Below are 11,193 nucleotides of genomic sequence, written 5' to 3' on the forward strand. Positions count from 1 at the left end.
GGGGGGGGGGGTATTTTTTGTTGAAATGGGGTTTTGCTATGTTGGCCCGGCTTGTCTCGAACTCCTGACCTCCAGTGATCCGCGCCCTCCCCTCGCCTGCTAAAGTGCTGGGATTAACAGGCGTGAACCACCGTGCTGGCCTACTTTATTTAGGATAGTTTTTTTGTTTTGTTTTGTTTTTCTCTTGTTTTGTTTTGTTTTACAGATGAGGTCTTACACTGCCACCCAGGCTGGAGTGCAGTGGCACAAACAAGGCTCACTGCAGCCTCAACCTCCTGGGCTTAATTGATCCTCCCACCTCAGCCTCCTGAGATCCTGGGACCACAAGTGTGTGCCACAACGCTTGGCTAATTTTTTATTTTTTGTAGAGATGGTGCCCAGGTTGGTCTCAAACTCCTGGGCTCAAGCAATCCTCCCACCTCCCAAAGAGCTGAGATTGTAGGTATGAACCACCAGGCCCAGCAAATTTATAATTTAATTTAATTGTATTGTATTGTATTGTATTTAAATCTAACCTTTTTAAAAAAAATATTTTCTCTTGGCCGGGTGCAGTGGCTCACAGCTGTAATCCCAGCACTTTGGGAAGCCAAAGCGGGTGGATCACTTGAGGTCAGGAGTTCGAGATCAGCCTGACCAACATGGCGAAACCCCATCTCTACTAAAAATACAAAATTAGCTGGGTGTCATGATGGGCGCCTGTAATCCCAGCTACTCTGGAGGCTGAGGCACAAGAATCGCTTGAACCAAAGAGACAGAGATTGCAGTGAGCCAAGATTGAGCCATTGCACTCCAGGCTGGGCAACAAGAGCGAAACTCCATCTCAAAAAATATATACATATTTTTTCTCTTTCCTCTTATTTTCTAGCCATTCTTTAAATATAATAAATCTAGGCTGGGCACGGTGGCTCACGCCTGTAACCACAGCACTTTGGGAGGCTGAGGCAGGTGAATCACCTGAGGTCAGGAGTTCGAGACCAGCCTTCCCAACATGGAGAAACCCCGTCTCTACTAAAAATATAAAAATTAGCTGGGCATGGTGGTGCATGCCTGTAACTCCAGCTACTCAGGAGGCTGAGGCAGGAGAATCACTTGAACCCAGGAGGCGGAGTTTGAGGTGAGCCAAGATGCACCATTGCACTCCAGCCCAGGCAACAAGAGTGAAGCTCTGTCTCTAATAAATAAATAAATAAAATGTAAATTTTTTTTTTTTTTTTTCCTGGAGACAGAGTCTCGCTCTGTCGCCCAGGATGGAGTGCAGTGGCACGATCTCGGCTCACTGCAAGCTCCACCTCCTGGGTTCATGCCATTCTCCTGCCTCAGCCTCCCAAGTAGCTGGGACTACAGGCGCCTGCCACTACGCCCGGCTAATTTTTTTTCCTTTTTTTTTAGACGGAGTTTCGCTCTTGTTGCCCAGGGTGGAGTGCAATGGCGCGATCTCGGCTCACTGCAACCTCCGCCTCGCAGTTTCAAGCGAATCTCCTGCCACAGGCTCCTGAGGAGCTGGGATTACAGGCATGCACCACCACACCTGGCTAATTTTGTGTTTTTACTAAAGGCTGGTCTTGAACTCCTGACCTCAGGTGATCCGCCCGCCTCAGCCTCCCAAAGTGCTGGGATTACAGGCGTGAGCCACTGTGCCCAGCATGCCCGGCTAATTTTTTGTAGTTTTAGTAGAGACGGGGTTTCACCACGTTACCCAGGGTGGTCTAGATCTCCTGACCTCGTGATCCGCCCACCTTGGCCTCCCAAAGTGCTGAGATTACAGGCGTGAGCCACCGCACCCGGCCTACATTTTTTTTTTCTTTTTTTGCGATGGAATCTCACTTTGTTGCTCAGGCTGGAGTGCAATTATGTGATCTCGGCTCACCGCAACCTCTGCCTCCCAGATTTAAGAGATTCTCCTGCCTCAGTCTCCCGAGTAGCTGGGATTACGGGTATGTGCCACCACACCCAGCTAATTTTGTATTTTTAGTAGAGACGGGGTTTCTCCACGTTGGTCAGGCTGGTCTGAAACTCCCTGCCTCAGGTGATCCGCCCACCTCGGCCTCCCAAAGTGCTGGGATTACAGGCGTGAGCCACTACGCCTGGCCCAGTAAATCTAAATTTAAAGAGCCACATAGGCAATCACTTTAAGATCCAACTTAAATACCATCTCCTCCTGGACAATTCCGTTGATCTCCAGTCTTCATTCCTAACTCTTCTACATGCACACACACACACACAGACATACACACACTCAGAGGCTCCTGCCCCTCTGCACAGCCCTGCCTGCATCTGCACCTCTCCAAAGAGATCTATTGTACTCCATAGTAGGGCAGTAATGCTGCCCTACTTTGCTCAGTGTACTCTGTAAATTCCTTAAGGCAGGCTCTGTCATCTTTCCGCAGCACCATAGTGTTCTGCGGTGCCTTTCAACCAGTGGCAATGGAAGAGCTATTTGTTGGGTTTTAAGTGTTACGGCAATATTTGTTAATGTCCAAACAGAAATTGGCCTATGTGCAAATTTTCAGATATACATGTAAATTTGATATTTACATTAGCATAGAACTCAATTCTGAGCTTAACAAACAAGAAAGTTAATTGAAAGTTCATTTTTAGAATTTATCGAGAATTTACCTAGGTTATTTTCATTTTATGCTGCACCAACCCTCGCACTGATTTTTAGAGGATACTGATACCAAATTGTTTTCTAGATAACAGAAGTGATTTTAAAGTTTCTGGGGCTGGGCGTGGTGCTCATGCCTGTAATCCCCAGCACTTTGGGAGGCCGAGGTGAGCACATCACTTGAGACCAGGAGTTCAAGGCCAGCCAGGACAACATGTGGAGACCCTGTCTCCACAAAGAATACAAAAACTTAGCCTGGTGTGGTAGTGCGCACCTGTAGTCCCTAGCTGCTTGGAGGGCCTGAGGCTGGAGGGATCACCTGAGCCCCAGGAGGTCGAGGCTGCAGTGAGCTGTGATCTCACCACTGCACTCCAGCCTGGGCAACGGAGTGAGACCTTCTCAAAAAAAACAAGTCAAAAAAAAAAAAACTTTCTGGAAGCCTGAAGTCCTATTTTGCAATGTTTGCCATTTTCCAGCAGGAGCCAATGAAAACTTTTCTTTGCTCTATAATCATCTGTCAAGTATAAAGAACTGCTTACCATGTAGTATCTTCAACTAAAAGCAAAGCCTTTTTTTTTTTTTCTTGAAACAGTCTTGCTCTTGTTGCTCAGGCTGGAGTGCAATGGCGTGATCTTGGCTCACTGCAACCTCTGCCTCCCAGGTTCAAGCAATTCTCCTGCCTCAGCCTCCTGAGTAGCTGGGATTACAGGCACCCGCCAAAACACCTGGCTAATTTTTAATATTTTTAGTAGAGACGGAGTTTCACCATGTTGGTTAGGCTGGTCTCAAACTCCTGACCTCAAGTGATCCACCCACCTTGGCTCCTAAAGCGTTGGGATTACAGGCGTGAGCCACTGTGTGTGGCCTGGGTGACAAGAGTCTCTGTCACCCAGGCTGGAGTGCAGTAGTGTGATTTCGGCTCACTGTGACCTCTACCTCCTGGATTCAAGCAATTCTCCTGCCTCAGCCTCCCAAATAGCTGAGATTACAGGTGCCCGCCACCAAGCCCAGCTAAGTTTTGTATACTTAGTAGAGACAGAGTTTCACCATGTTGGCCGAGCTGGTCTCGAACTCCCGACCTCAAGTGATTTGCCTGTATCAGCCTCCCAAAGTGCTGGGATTACAGATGTGAGCCACTGTGGCCGGCTAAAGCAAAGCCTTTTTGAAAAAATAAACTTTTTTTTGGCTGGGAGCAGTGGCTCATGCCTGTAATCCCCGTACTTTGGGAGGCTGAGGCGGGCGGATCACCTGAGGTCAGGAGTTTGAGACCAGCCTGACGAACAGGAAGAAACCCCGTCTCTACTAAAAATACAAAATTAGCCAGGCATGGTGGCGGGCATCTGTAATCCCAGCTACTCAGAAGACTGAGGCAGGAGAATCACTTGAACCCGGGAGACGGAGGTTGCAGTAAGCAGAGATTGCATCGTTGCACTCCAGCCTGGGCAACAAGAGCAAAACTCCATCCAAAAAAAAAAAAGTTAAAAAACGTTTTTTGGGCTGGGCACGGTGGCTCACGCCTGTAATCTCAGCACTTTGGGAAGCTGAGGCGGGTGGATTACCTGAGGTCAGCAGTTCAAGACCAGCCTGACCAATGCGGTGAAACCCCGTCTCTACTAAAAGTACAAAAAAAAATGAGCCGGGTGTGGTGGTGCATGCCTGTAATCCCAGCTACTCAGGAGGCTGCAGCAGGATAATTGCTTTAACCCAGGAGATGAAGGTTGCTGTGAGCTGAGATCAGGCCACTGCACTCCAGCCTGGGCAACAGAGGGAGACTCCATCTCAAAATAATAATAATAGTAAACTTTTTGTCAGGGAGGGATGGGGAGATGTTACTACAAGGATGAAAACTTTCAGCTAAACAGAAAGAACAAGTTTAAGAGATCTATTATATAACATGGTGACAATGGCTAATAACAATATATTGTATTATTTTTATTATTATTATTAGTTGAGACAGTGTCTTGCTCTGTCACCCAGGTTGGAGTGCAGTAGCATGATTACTGCTCACTGCCATCTCGACCTCGTGGGCTCAAGTGATCCTCCCACCTCAGCCTCCCAAGTGGCTGGGACCACAGGCACATGCCACCATGCCTGACTAATTTATTTTTTAAATTTTTGTAGGCTGGGCATGGTGGCTCACACCTGTAATCTCAACACTTTGGGAGGCCAAGATGGGTGGATCACAAGGTCAGGAGTTTGAGACCAGCCTGGCCAACATGATGAAACCCCATCTCTACTAAAGATAAAAAAAATTAGCCGGGCATGGTGGTGCATGCCTGTAATTCCAGCGACTCAGGAGGCTGAGGCAGGAGAATCGCTTGAACCTGGGAGGCGGAGGTTGCAGTGAGCCGAGATCATGCCATTGCACTCCAGCCTGGGCGACAGGGTGAGACTCCATCTCAAAAAATAAATAAATAAATTTGTAAAGATAGGGTCTCCTCATGTTGCCCAGGCTGGTCTTGAATTCCTGGGCTCAGGCAATCCCCCTGCCTCAGCCTCTCAAAGTGTTGGGATTACAGGCACGAGCCACTGCACTCAGCTAATATATTGTATTCTTGAAAATTACAGGTCGGGCACAGTGGCTCATACCTGTAATCCCAACACTTTGGGAGGCCAAGGTAGGCAGATCACCTGAGACCAGCCTGGCAACATAGGGAGACCCCATCTCTACAAAAATACAAAAATTAGCCAGGCATGGTGGCACGAGCCTGTAGTCCCAACTACTCGGAGACTGAGGTGGGAGGATCACCTGAGCCTGAGAGGCTGAGGCTGCCGTGAGCCATGATTGAACCACTGCACTCCAGCCCAGGCATCAGAATGAGACCTTGTCTCCAAAAAAATAATAACAAAAACAAAAGCCACTGGGGAAATGTACTTACTGACGGTGCCACGAGTAAGGGTTTGATTCCATGTCTATGAACCTCAGGTTTTTTCAATGAATAGCTATCATTTATGGAGTATCTATAGTAGATGTTTTATGAATATTATCTGAGATGCTCACAAAAGCTCAGGAAGTTAAGTTTTAACCCCATTTCATAGTCCCAAATCCCAGAGAGGCTGTGCAGCTGGAAAGTGGCAAGGAATAGAACCAGGGTCCCAGCCGTCTTTCTAACTCAACATTTTTCAACCGTGTATTCCACGACACATTTTTGGGCATTCGTATTACTTGTGTCAAAACTGTGCTCCAGAGTCAAAGAATGCCAGTGAACCATTTCCTCTCGCATGAGTTTACCATTCACATCAGCAAATTTGCATTTTAGAGAAGCCCTGCATCAAAGAAAAGCATTTATTTCATTTAGTTGTTTCCAAATATATTTGCATTTGGAACTATTTGTTCAAGGGATGCCTAGTAGCATCCTGGAAACTTGTACAGATGTTGAGTTGAGTTTTCTCCTTGCTCTGCAACTGAGGCCTTCAGCTGAGGAAAAAGGGGGCATTAAGTACCCCACATTCTAGGCCGGGCACAGTGGCTCAAGCCTGTAATCCCAGCACTTTGGGAGGCCGAGGCGGGCGGATCACGAGGTCAGGAGATCGAGACCATCCTGGCTAACGCGGTGAAACCCCGTCTCTACTAAAAATACAAAAAAAAAAATTAGCCGGGCGTGGTGGCGGGCACCTGTAGTCCCAGCTACTCAGAGAGGCTGAGGCAGGAGAATGGCGCGAACCCGGGAGGCAGAGCTTTCAGTGAGCCGAGATAGCGCCACTGCACTCCAGCCTGGGGGACAGAGCAAGACTCCGTCTCAAAAAAAAAAAAAAAAGTACCCCACATTCTAAAGAGAAATACCACCACTGGGGCATCGTCCTGGTCCATGCCCTCCCATCTTGTCAATTCCCAACCCCTACCCAGAAAGACTGGGCTGGGGAGATGGGAAGGGAGTCACAAGAGTAGAATGTTGTTGGCCATGCACGGTGGGTCATGTCTGTAATCCCAGCACTTTGGGGGGCCAAGGTGGGCAGATCACTTGAACTCAAGAGTTTGAGATCTGCCTGGGAAACAAGGTGAAACCCCATCTCTACTAAAAATACAAAAAAATTAGCCGGGCGTGGTGGTGCGTGCCTGTAGTCTCAGCTACTCAGAAGGCTGAGGGGGAAGGATCACTTGAGTCTGAGCTGTGGAGGTTGCAGTGAGTCGAGATTGTGCCACTGTACTCCAGCCTAGGCGACAGAGTGACACACTGCCACAAAACGAAACAAAACAAAAAAACCCTTCACAGCAACATCTATGTTACAGGAAAGGGGGTCCAGATCCAGACTCCAAGAGGTTTTTGGATCTCAAATAAGAAATTCAGGGCGAGTCCATAGAGTAAAGTGAAAGCAAGTTATTAGGAAAGTAAAGGAATAAAGAATTGGCTGGGCGCAGTGGCTCACACCTGTAATCCCAGCACTTTGGGAGGCCGAGGCGGGTGGATCACCTGAGGTCGGGAGTTTGAGACCAGCCTGACCAACATGGAGAAACCTCATCTCTACGAAAAATACGAAATTAGCCGGGCGTGGTGGCACATACCTGTAATCCCAGCTACTCGGGAGGCTGAGGCAGGAGAATCGCTTGAAACCAGGAGGCAGAGGTTGCCGTGAGCCGAGATCGCGCTGTTGCACTCCAGCCTGGGCAACAGGAGCAAAACCGGCTCAAAATAAATCAATCAATAAATAAATACAAAGAATGGCTACTCCATAGACAGAGCAGCCCGGACGGCTGCTGGTGGCCCATTTTTATGGTTATTTCTTGATATGCTAAACAAGGGGTGGATGATTCATGCCTCCCCTTTCTAGACCATATTTGGTAACTTCCTGACATTGCCATGGCATTCGTAAACCATCATGGTGCAGTGAGGACAACCAGAGGTCACTCTCTTGGCCATCTTGATTTTGGTGGGTTTGGGCCAGCTTCTTTACTGCAACCTGTTTTATCAGCAAGGTCTTTATGAGCTGTATTTTGTGCCAACCTTCTGTCTCATCCTGTGACTTAGAATGCCTTAACCATCTGGGAATGCAGCCCAGTCGGTCTCAGCCTCATTTTACCCAGCTCCTATTCAAGATGGAGTTGCTCTGGTTCATGTGCCTCTGACATCTAGACTGATGTTTGACCGAACAACTGAGTCCCACAGCCTGGCCAAGTTGACACATGAAATTAGCCATCACAACCTCCAAGAAGAAAATAACCTTCAAGTTAGAAAAAAGACTCTCCCGCCTGGGTATCCTAACACATCAGAGAAACTGGAGTACAGAAGCGCAGGAGTCCCCGTGGTGGATCCCAAGGCTCCCTCCTAACCCTCCCCACACACATGCTCTAAGATGGAATAGGGAGAAAAATGAAAGAGCAGAGCAAGCACACCCCCGCCCATCCCCATGCCACAAGCCTGGCCAATGCTGCGGGAGGGTTTACTCGGGAGTTATAAAGAGGACTGGACTTCTCTTTCCTTACTTCTTTTCTTTCTTTTTTCTTTTTTTCATTTCCCATTAACTTTCCATAATTAATAGTCCAGTCCAAGCCCAGGAGCAGGGGCTCACACCTGTAATCCCAGCACTTTGGAAGGCCAAGGTGGGTGGATCACTTGAGCTCTGGAGTTTGAGTCCGGCCTGGGCAACATGGGGAGACCCCATCTCTAAAAAAAAAGTACAAAAAATTAGCCTGGTGTGGTGGTGTGCCCCTGTAGTACCAGCTACTTGGGAGGCTGAGGTGGGAGGATCACCTGAATCTGGGATGTCGAGGCTGCAGTGAGCCATGATTGTGCTACTGCACTCCAGCCTGGCAATAGAGTGAGACCGTCTCAAAAAAAAAAAAAAGAAAAGAGGTTTTTTGGCTCACAGTTCTGCAGGTTGTACAAGAAGCATTGCACCAGTCTCTGCTCAGCTTCTGGAGAGGGCCTGAGGCTACTTCCACTCATGGGGGAAGGTGAAGGGGAGCCAGCATGTGCGGAGACTGCCTGGCAAAAGAGAAAGCAAGAGAGAGCGGCGGGGAGGCACCAGGCTGTTTTCCGCAGCCAGCTCTCCTTGGGAACCAGTAACGGAGAGAACTCACTCACCCACCCACATCCAGGGTGTTAATCTAGTCAAGAGGGATCTGGAAAACTAAATAAATAAAAGAAAAAAAATAAACAAACGAAAAAAAGAGGAATCTGCTCCCAAGACCCAAATACCTCCCATTAGACCCCACCTCCAACTGGGGATCAAATTTCAACATGAGTTTGTGTGGGGACAAACTATAGCACCATAAGAAAAGGCCTAGCGGCCGGGCGCGGTGGCTCACACTTGTAATCCTAGCACTTTGGGAGGCCGAGGCGGGCGGATCACGAGGTCAGGAGAGTGAGACCACGGTGAAACCCCGTCTCTACTAAAAATATAAAAAAAATTAGCCGGGCGTGGTGGCGGGCGCCTGTAGTCCCAGCTACTCGGAGAGGCTGAGGCAGGAGAATGGCGTGAACCCGGGAGGTGGAGCTTGCAGTGAGCCGAGATTGCGCCACTGCACTCCAACCTGGGCGACAGAGCAAGACTCTGTCTCAAAAAAAAAAAAAAAGAAAAAGAAAAAGAAAAGGCCTAGCACGGTGGCTTATGCCTGTAATCCCAGCACTTTGGGAGGCTGAGGTGGGTGGATCACCTGACCCTAGCCGTTGGAGACCACCAGGCTGGCCAACACAAATACAAAATTTAGCCGGGTGTGGTGGCGTGAGCCTGTAATCCCAGCTACTTGGGAGGCTGAGGGAGAATCCCTTGAACCCGGGAGGCGGCGGTTGCGGTGAGCTGAGATGGCACCACTGCACTCCAGCCTGGGCAACAGAGCGAGACTCCGTCTCAAAACAAACAAAAAAGTGTGTGATTAAAAAATAGAAAAATATTATTTTTATTCCTATCTCTAATTGAAATGAACTTTTTTTTTTTTTTTTTTTTGAGATGTAGTGTTTTTCTTTGTCCCCCGGGGGGGGGGAGTGGGGGGGGGGTCCGGGCTCACTGCAACCTCCACCTCCCGGGTTCAAGATATTCTTTACCTCAGCCTCCTAAGTAGCTGGAATGATTACAGGCGTTTGCTACCACACCTGGCTAATTTATTAATTTTTTTTGTTTTGTTTTTGAAATGGAGTCTTACTCTGTCGCCCAGGCTGGAGTGCAGTAGAGCAATCTTGGCTCACTGCAACCTCCTCCTCCTGGGTTCAAGCAATTCCCTGCCTCAGCCTCCCAAGTAGCTGGGATTACAGGCGCCCGCCATCAAGCCCGGCTAATTTTTGTATTTTTAGTAGAGATGGGGTTTCACCATCTTGGCCAGGCTGGTCTTGAACTCCTGACCTCATGATCCACGCCTCGGCCTCCCAAAGTGCTGGGATTACAGGCGTGAGCCATCGTGCCCGGCCTAGAAATGAACTTATTTTCTCAGATATCGAGCTTAGGGAAATACGTCTTTTGAAGAATCTTTACAGAAATTCATGATGGTAGCTGGGGCTTTCGTGTTACACCAGACTTTTAATGCTGCGAACTTGGGACTAGGAAAGACAACTCTACGTGATGCTGCGTATCTCAGCTGGCTCTGAAAGCTTCTTTTGCATAAATTTCTACAACATGCAGAGTTCAAAGGAAAGTAGTATAGAATGTTACAAAGCTACATTCCCAGAAAGGGAAGTAGAATTTATATCCAACATTTATTAGCCAATTGTTCATTTCCTTGGGGCTATAAAACTTAAAAGGGAAGAATGGCCAAGTGACATTTTTAAAGAGGAAATTGGGATGGTAATGAGGACATTTAAAATCGCTCACTCTGTCCTTATTTCAACCAGTGTCTCAATTGAGATTTATTGAATACTTACTGTAAAAAGCACAACATTAAAGCTCCTCTGAAGGAAAAAGGAAGGTGAACCCAACAAGGCTTAGATCTGCTGCCAGGAATTTATTCCAAACATAGTACTGTATAAAATAGCCTGCGGTTTGAGTTTACCACTGTATCTCTGGCACCCATAACTAGTCTGATTTAGGCACTCAAAAAATATTTATTTGGCCGGGCCCCAATGGCTCACACATGTAATCCCAGCACTTTGGGAGGCCGAGGCGGGCAGATCACTTGAGGTCAGGAGTTCAGCACCAGCCTGACCAATATGGAGAAACCCTGTCTCTACTAAAAATACAAAAATTAGCCGGGCATGGTGGTGCATGCCTATAATCCCAGCTACTCAGGACGCTGAGGCAGGAGAATCGCTTAAACTACCAGGAGGCGGAGGTTGCAGTGAGCTGAGATTGCACCATTGCATTCCAGCCTAGGCAACAAAAGCGAAACTCCACCTCAAAAAAAAAAAAAAATTTATTTAATGAGAACATAGGCCAGGCATGGTGGCTTACGCCTGTAATCCCAGCATTTTCGGAAGCCGAGGCAGGCGGATTATCTGAGGTCAGGAGTTCAAGACCATCCTGGCCAACATGGTGAAACTCCGTCTCTACTAAAAATACAAAAATTAGCCGGGCATGGTGGCACACGCCTGTAATCCCAGCTACTGGAGAGGCTGAGGCAGGAGAATTGCTTGAACCCAGGAGATGGAGGTTGCAGTGAGCTGAGATCATGCTACTGTACTCCCACCTAGCTAAAAGAGCAAGACTCCATCTCAAAAAAA

The sequence above is a fragment of the Hylobates moloch genome, unplaced genomic scaffold (assembly GCF_009828535.3).
Source record: "Hylobates moloch isolate HMO894 unplaced genomic scaffold, HMol_V3 SCAFFOLD_9, whole genome shotgun sequence".
Lineage (NCBI taxonomy): Eukaryota > Metazoa > Chordata > Mammalia > Primates > Hylobatidae > Hylobates > Hylobates moloch.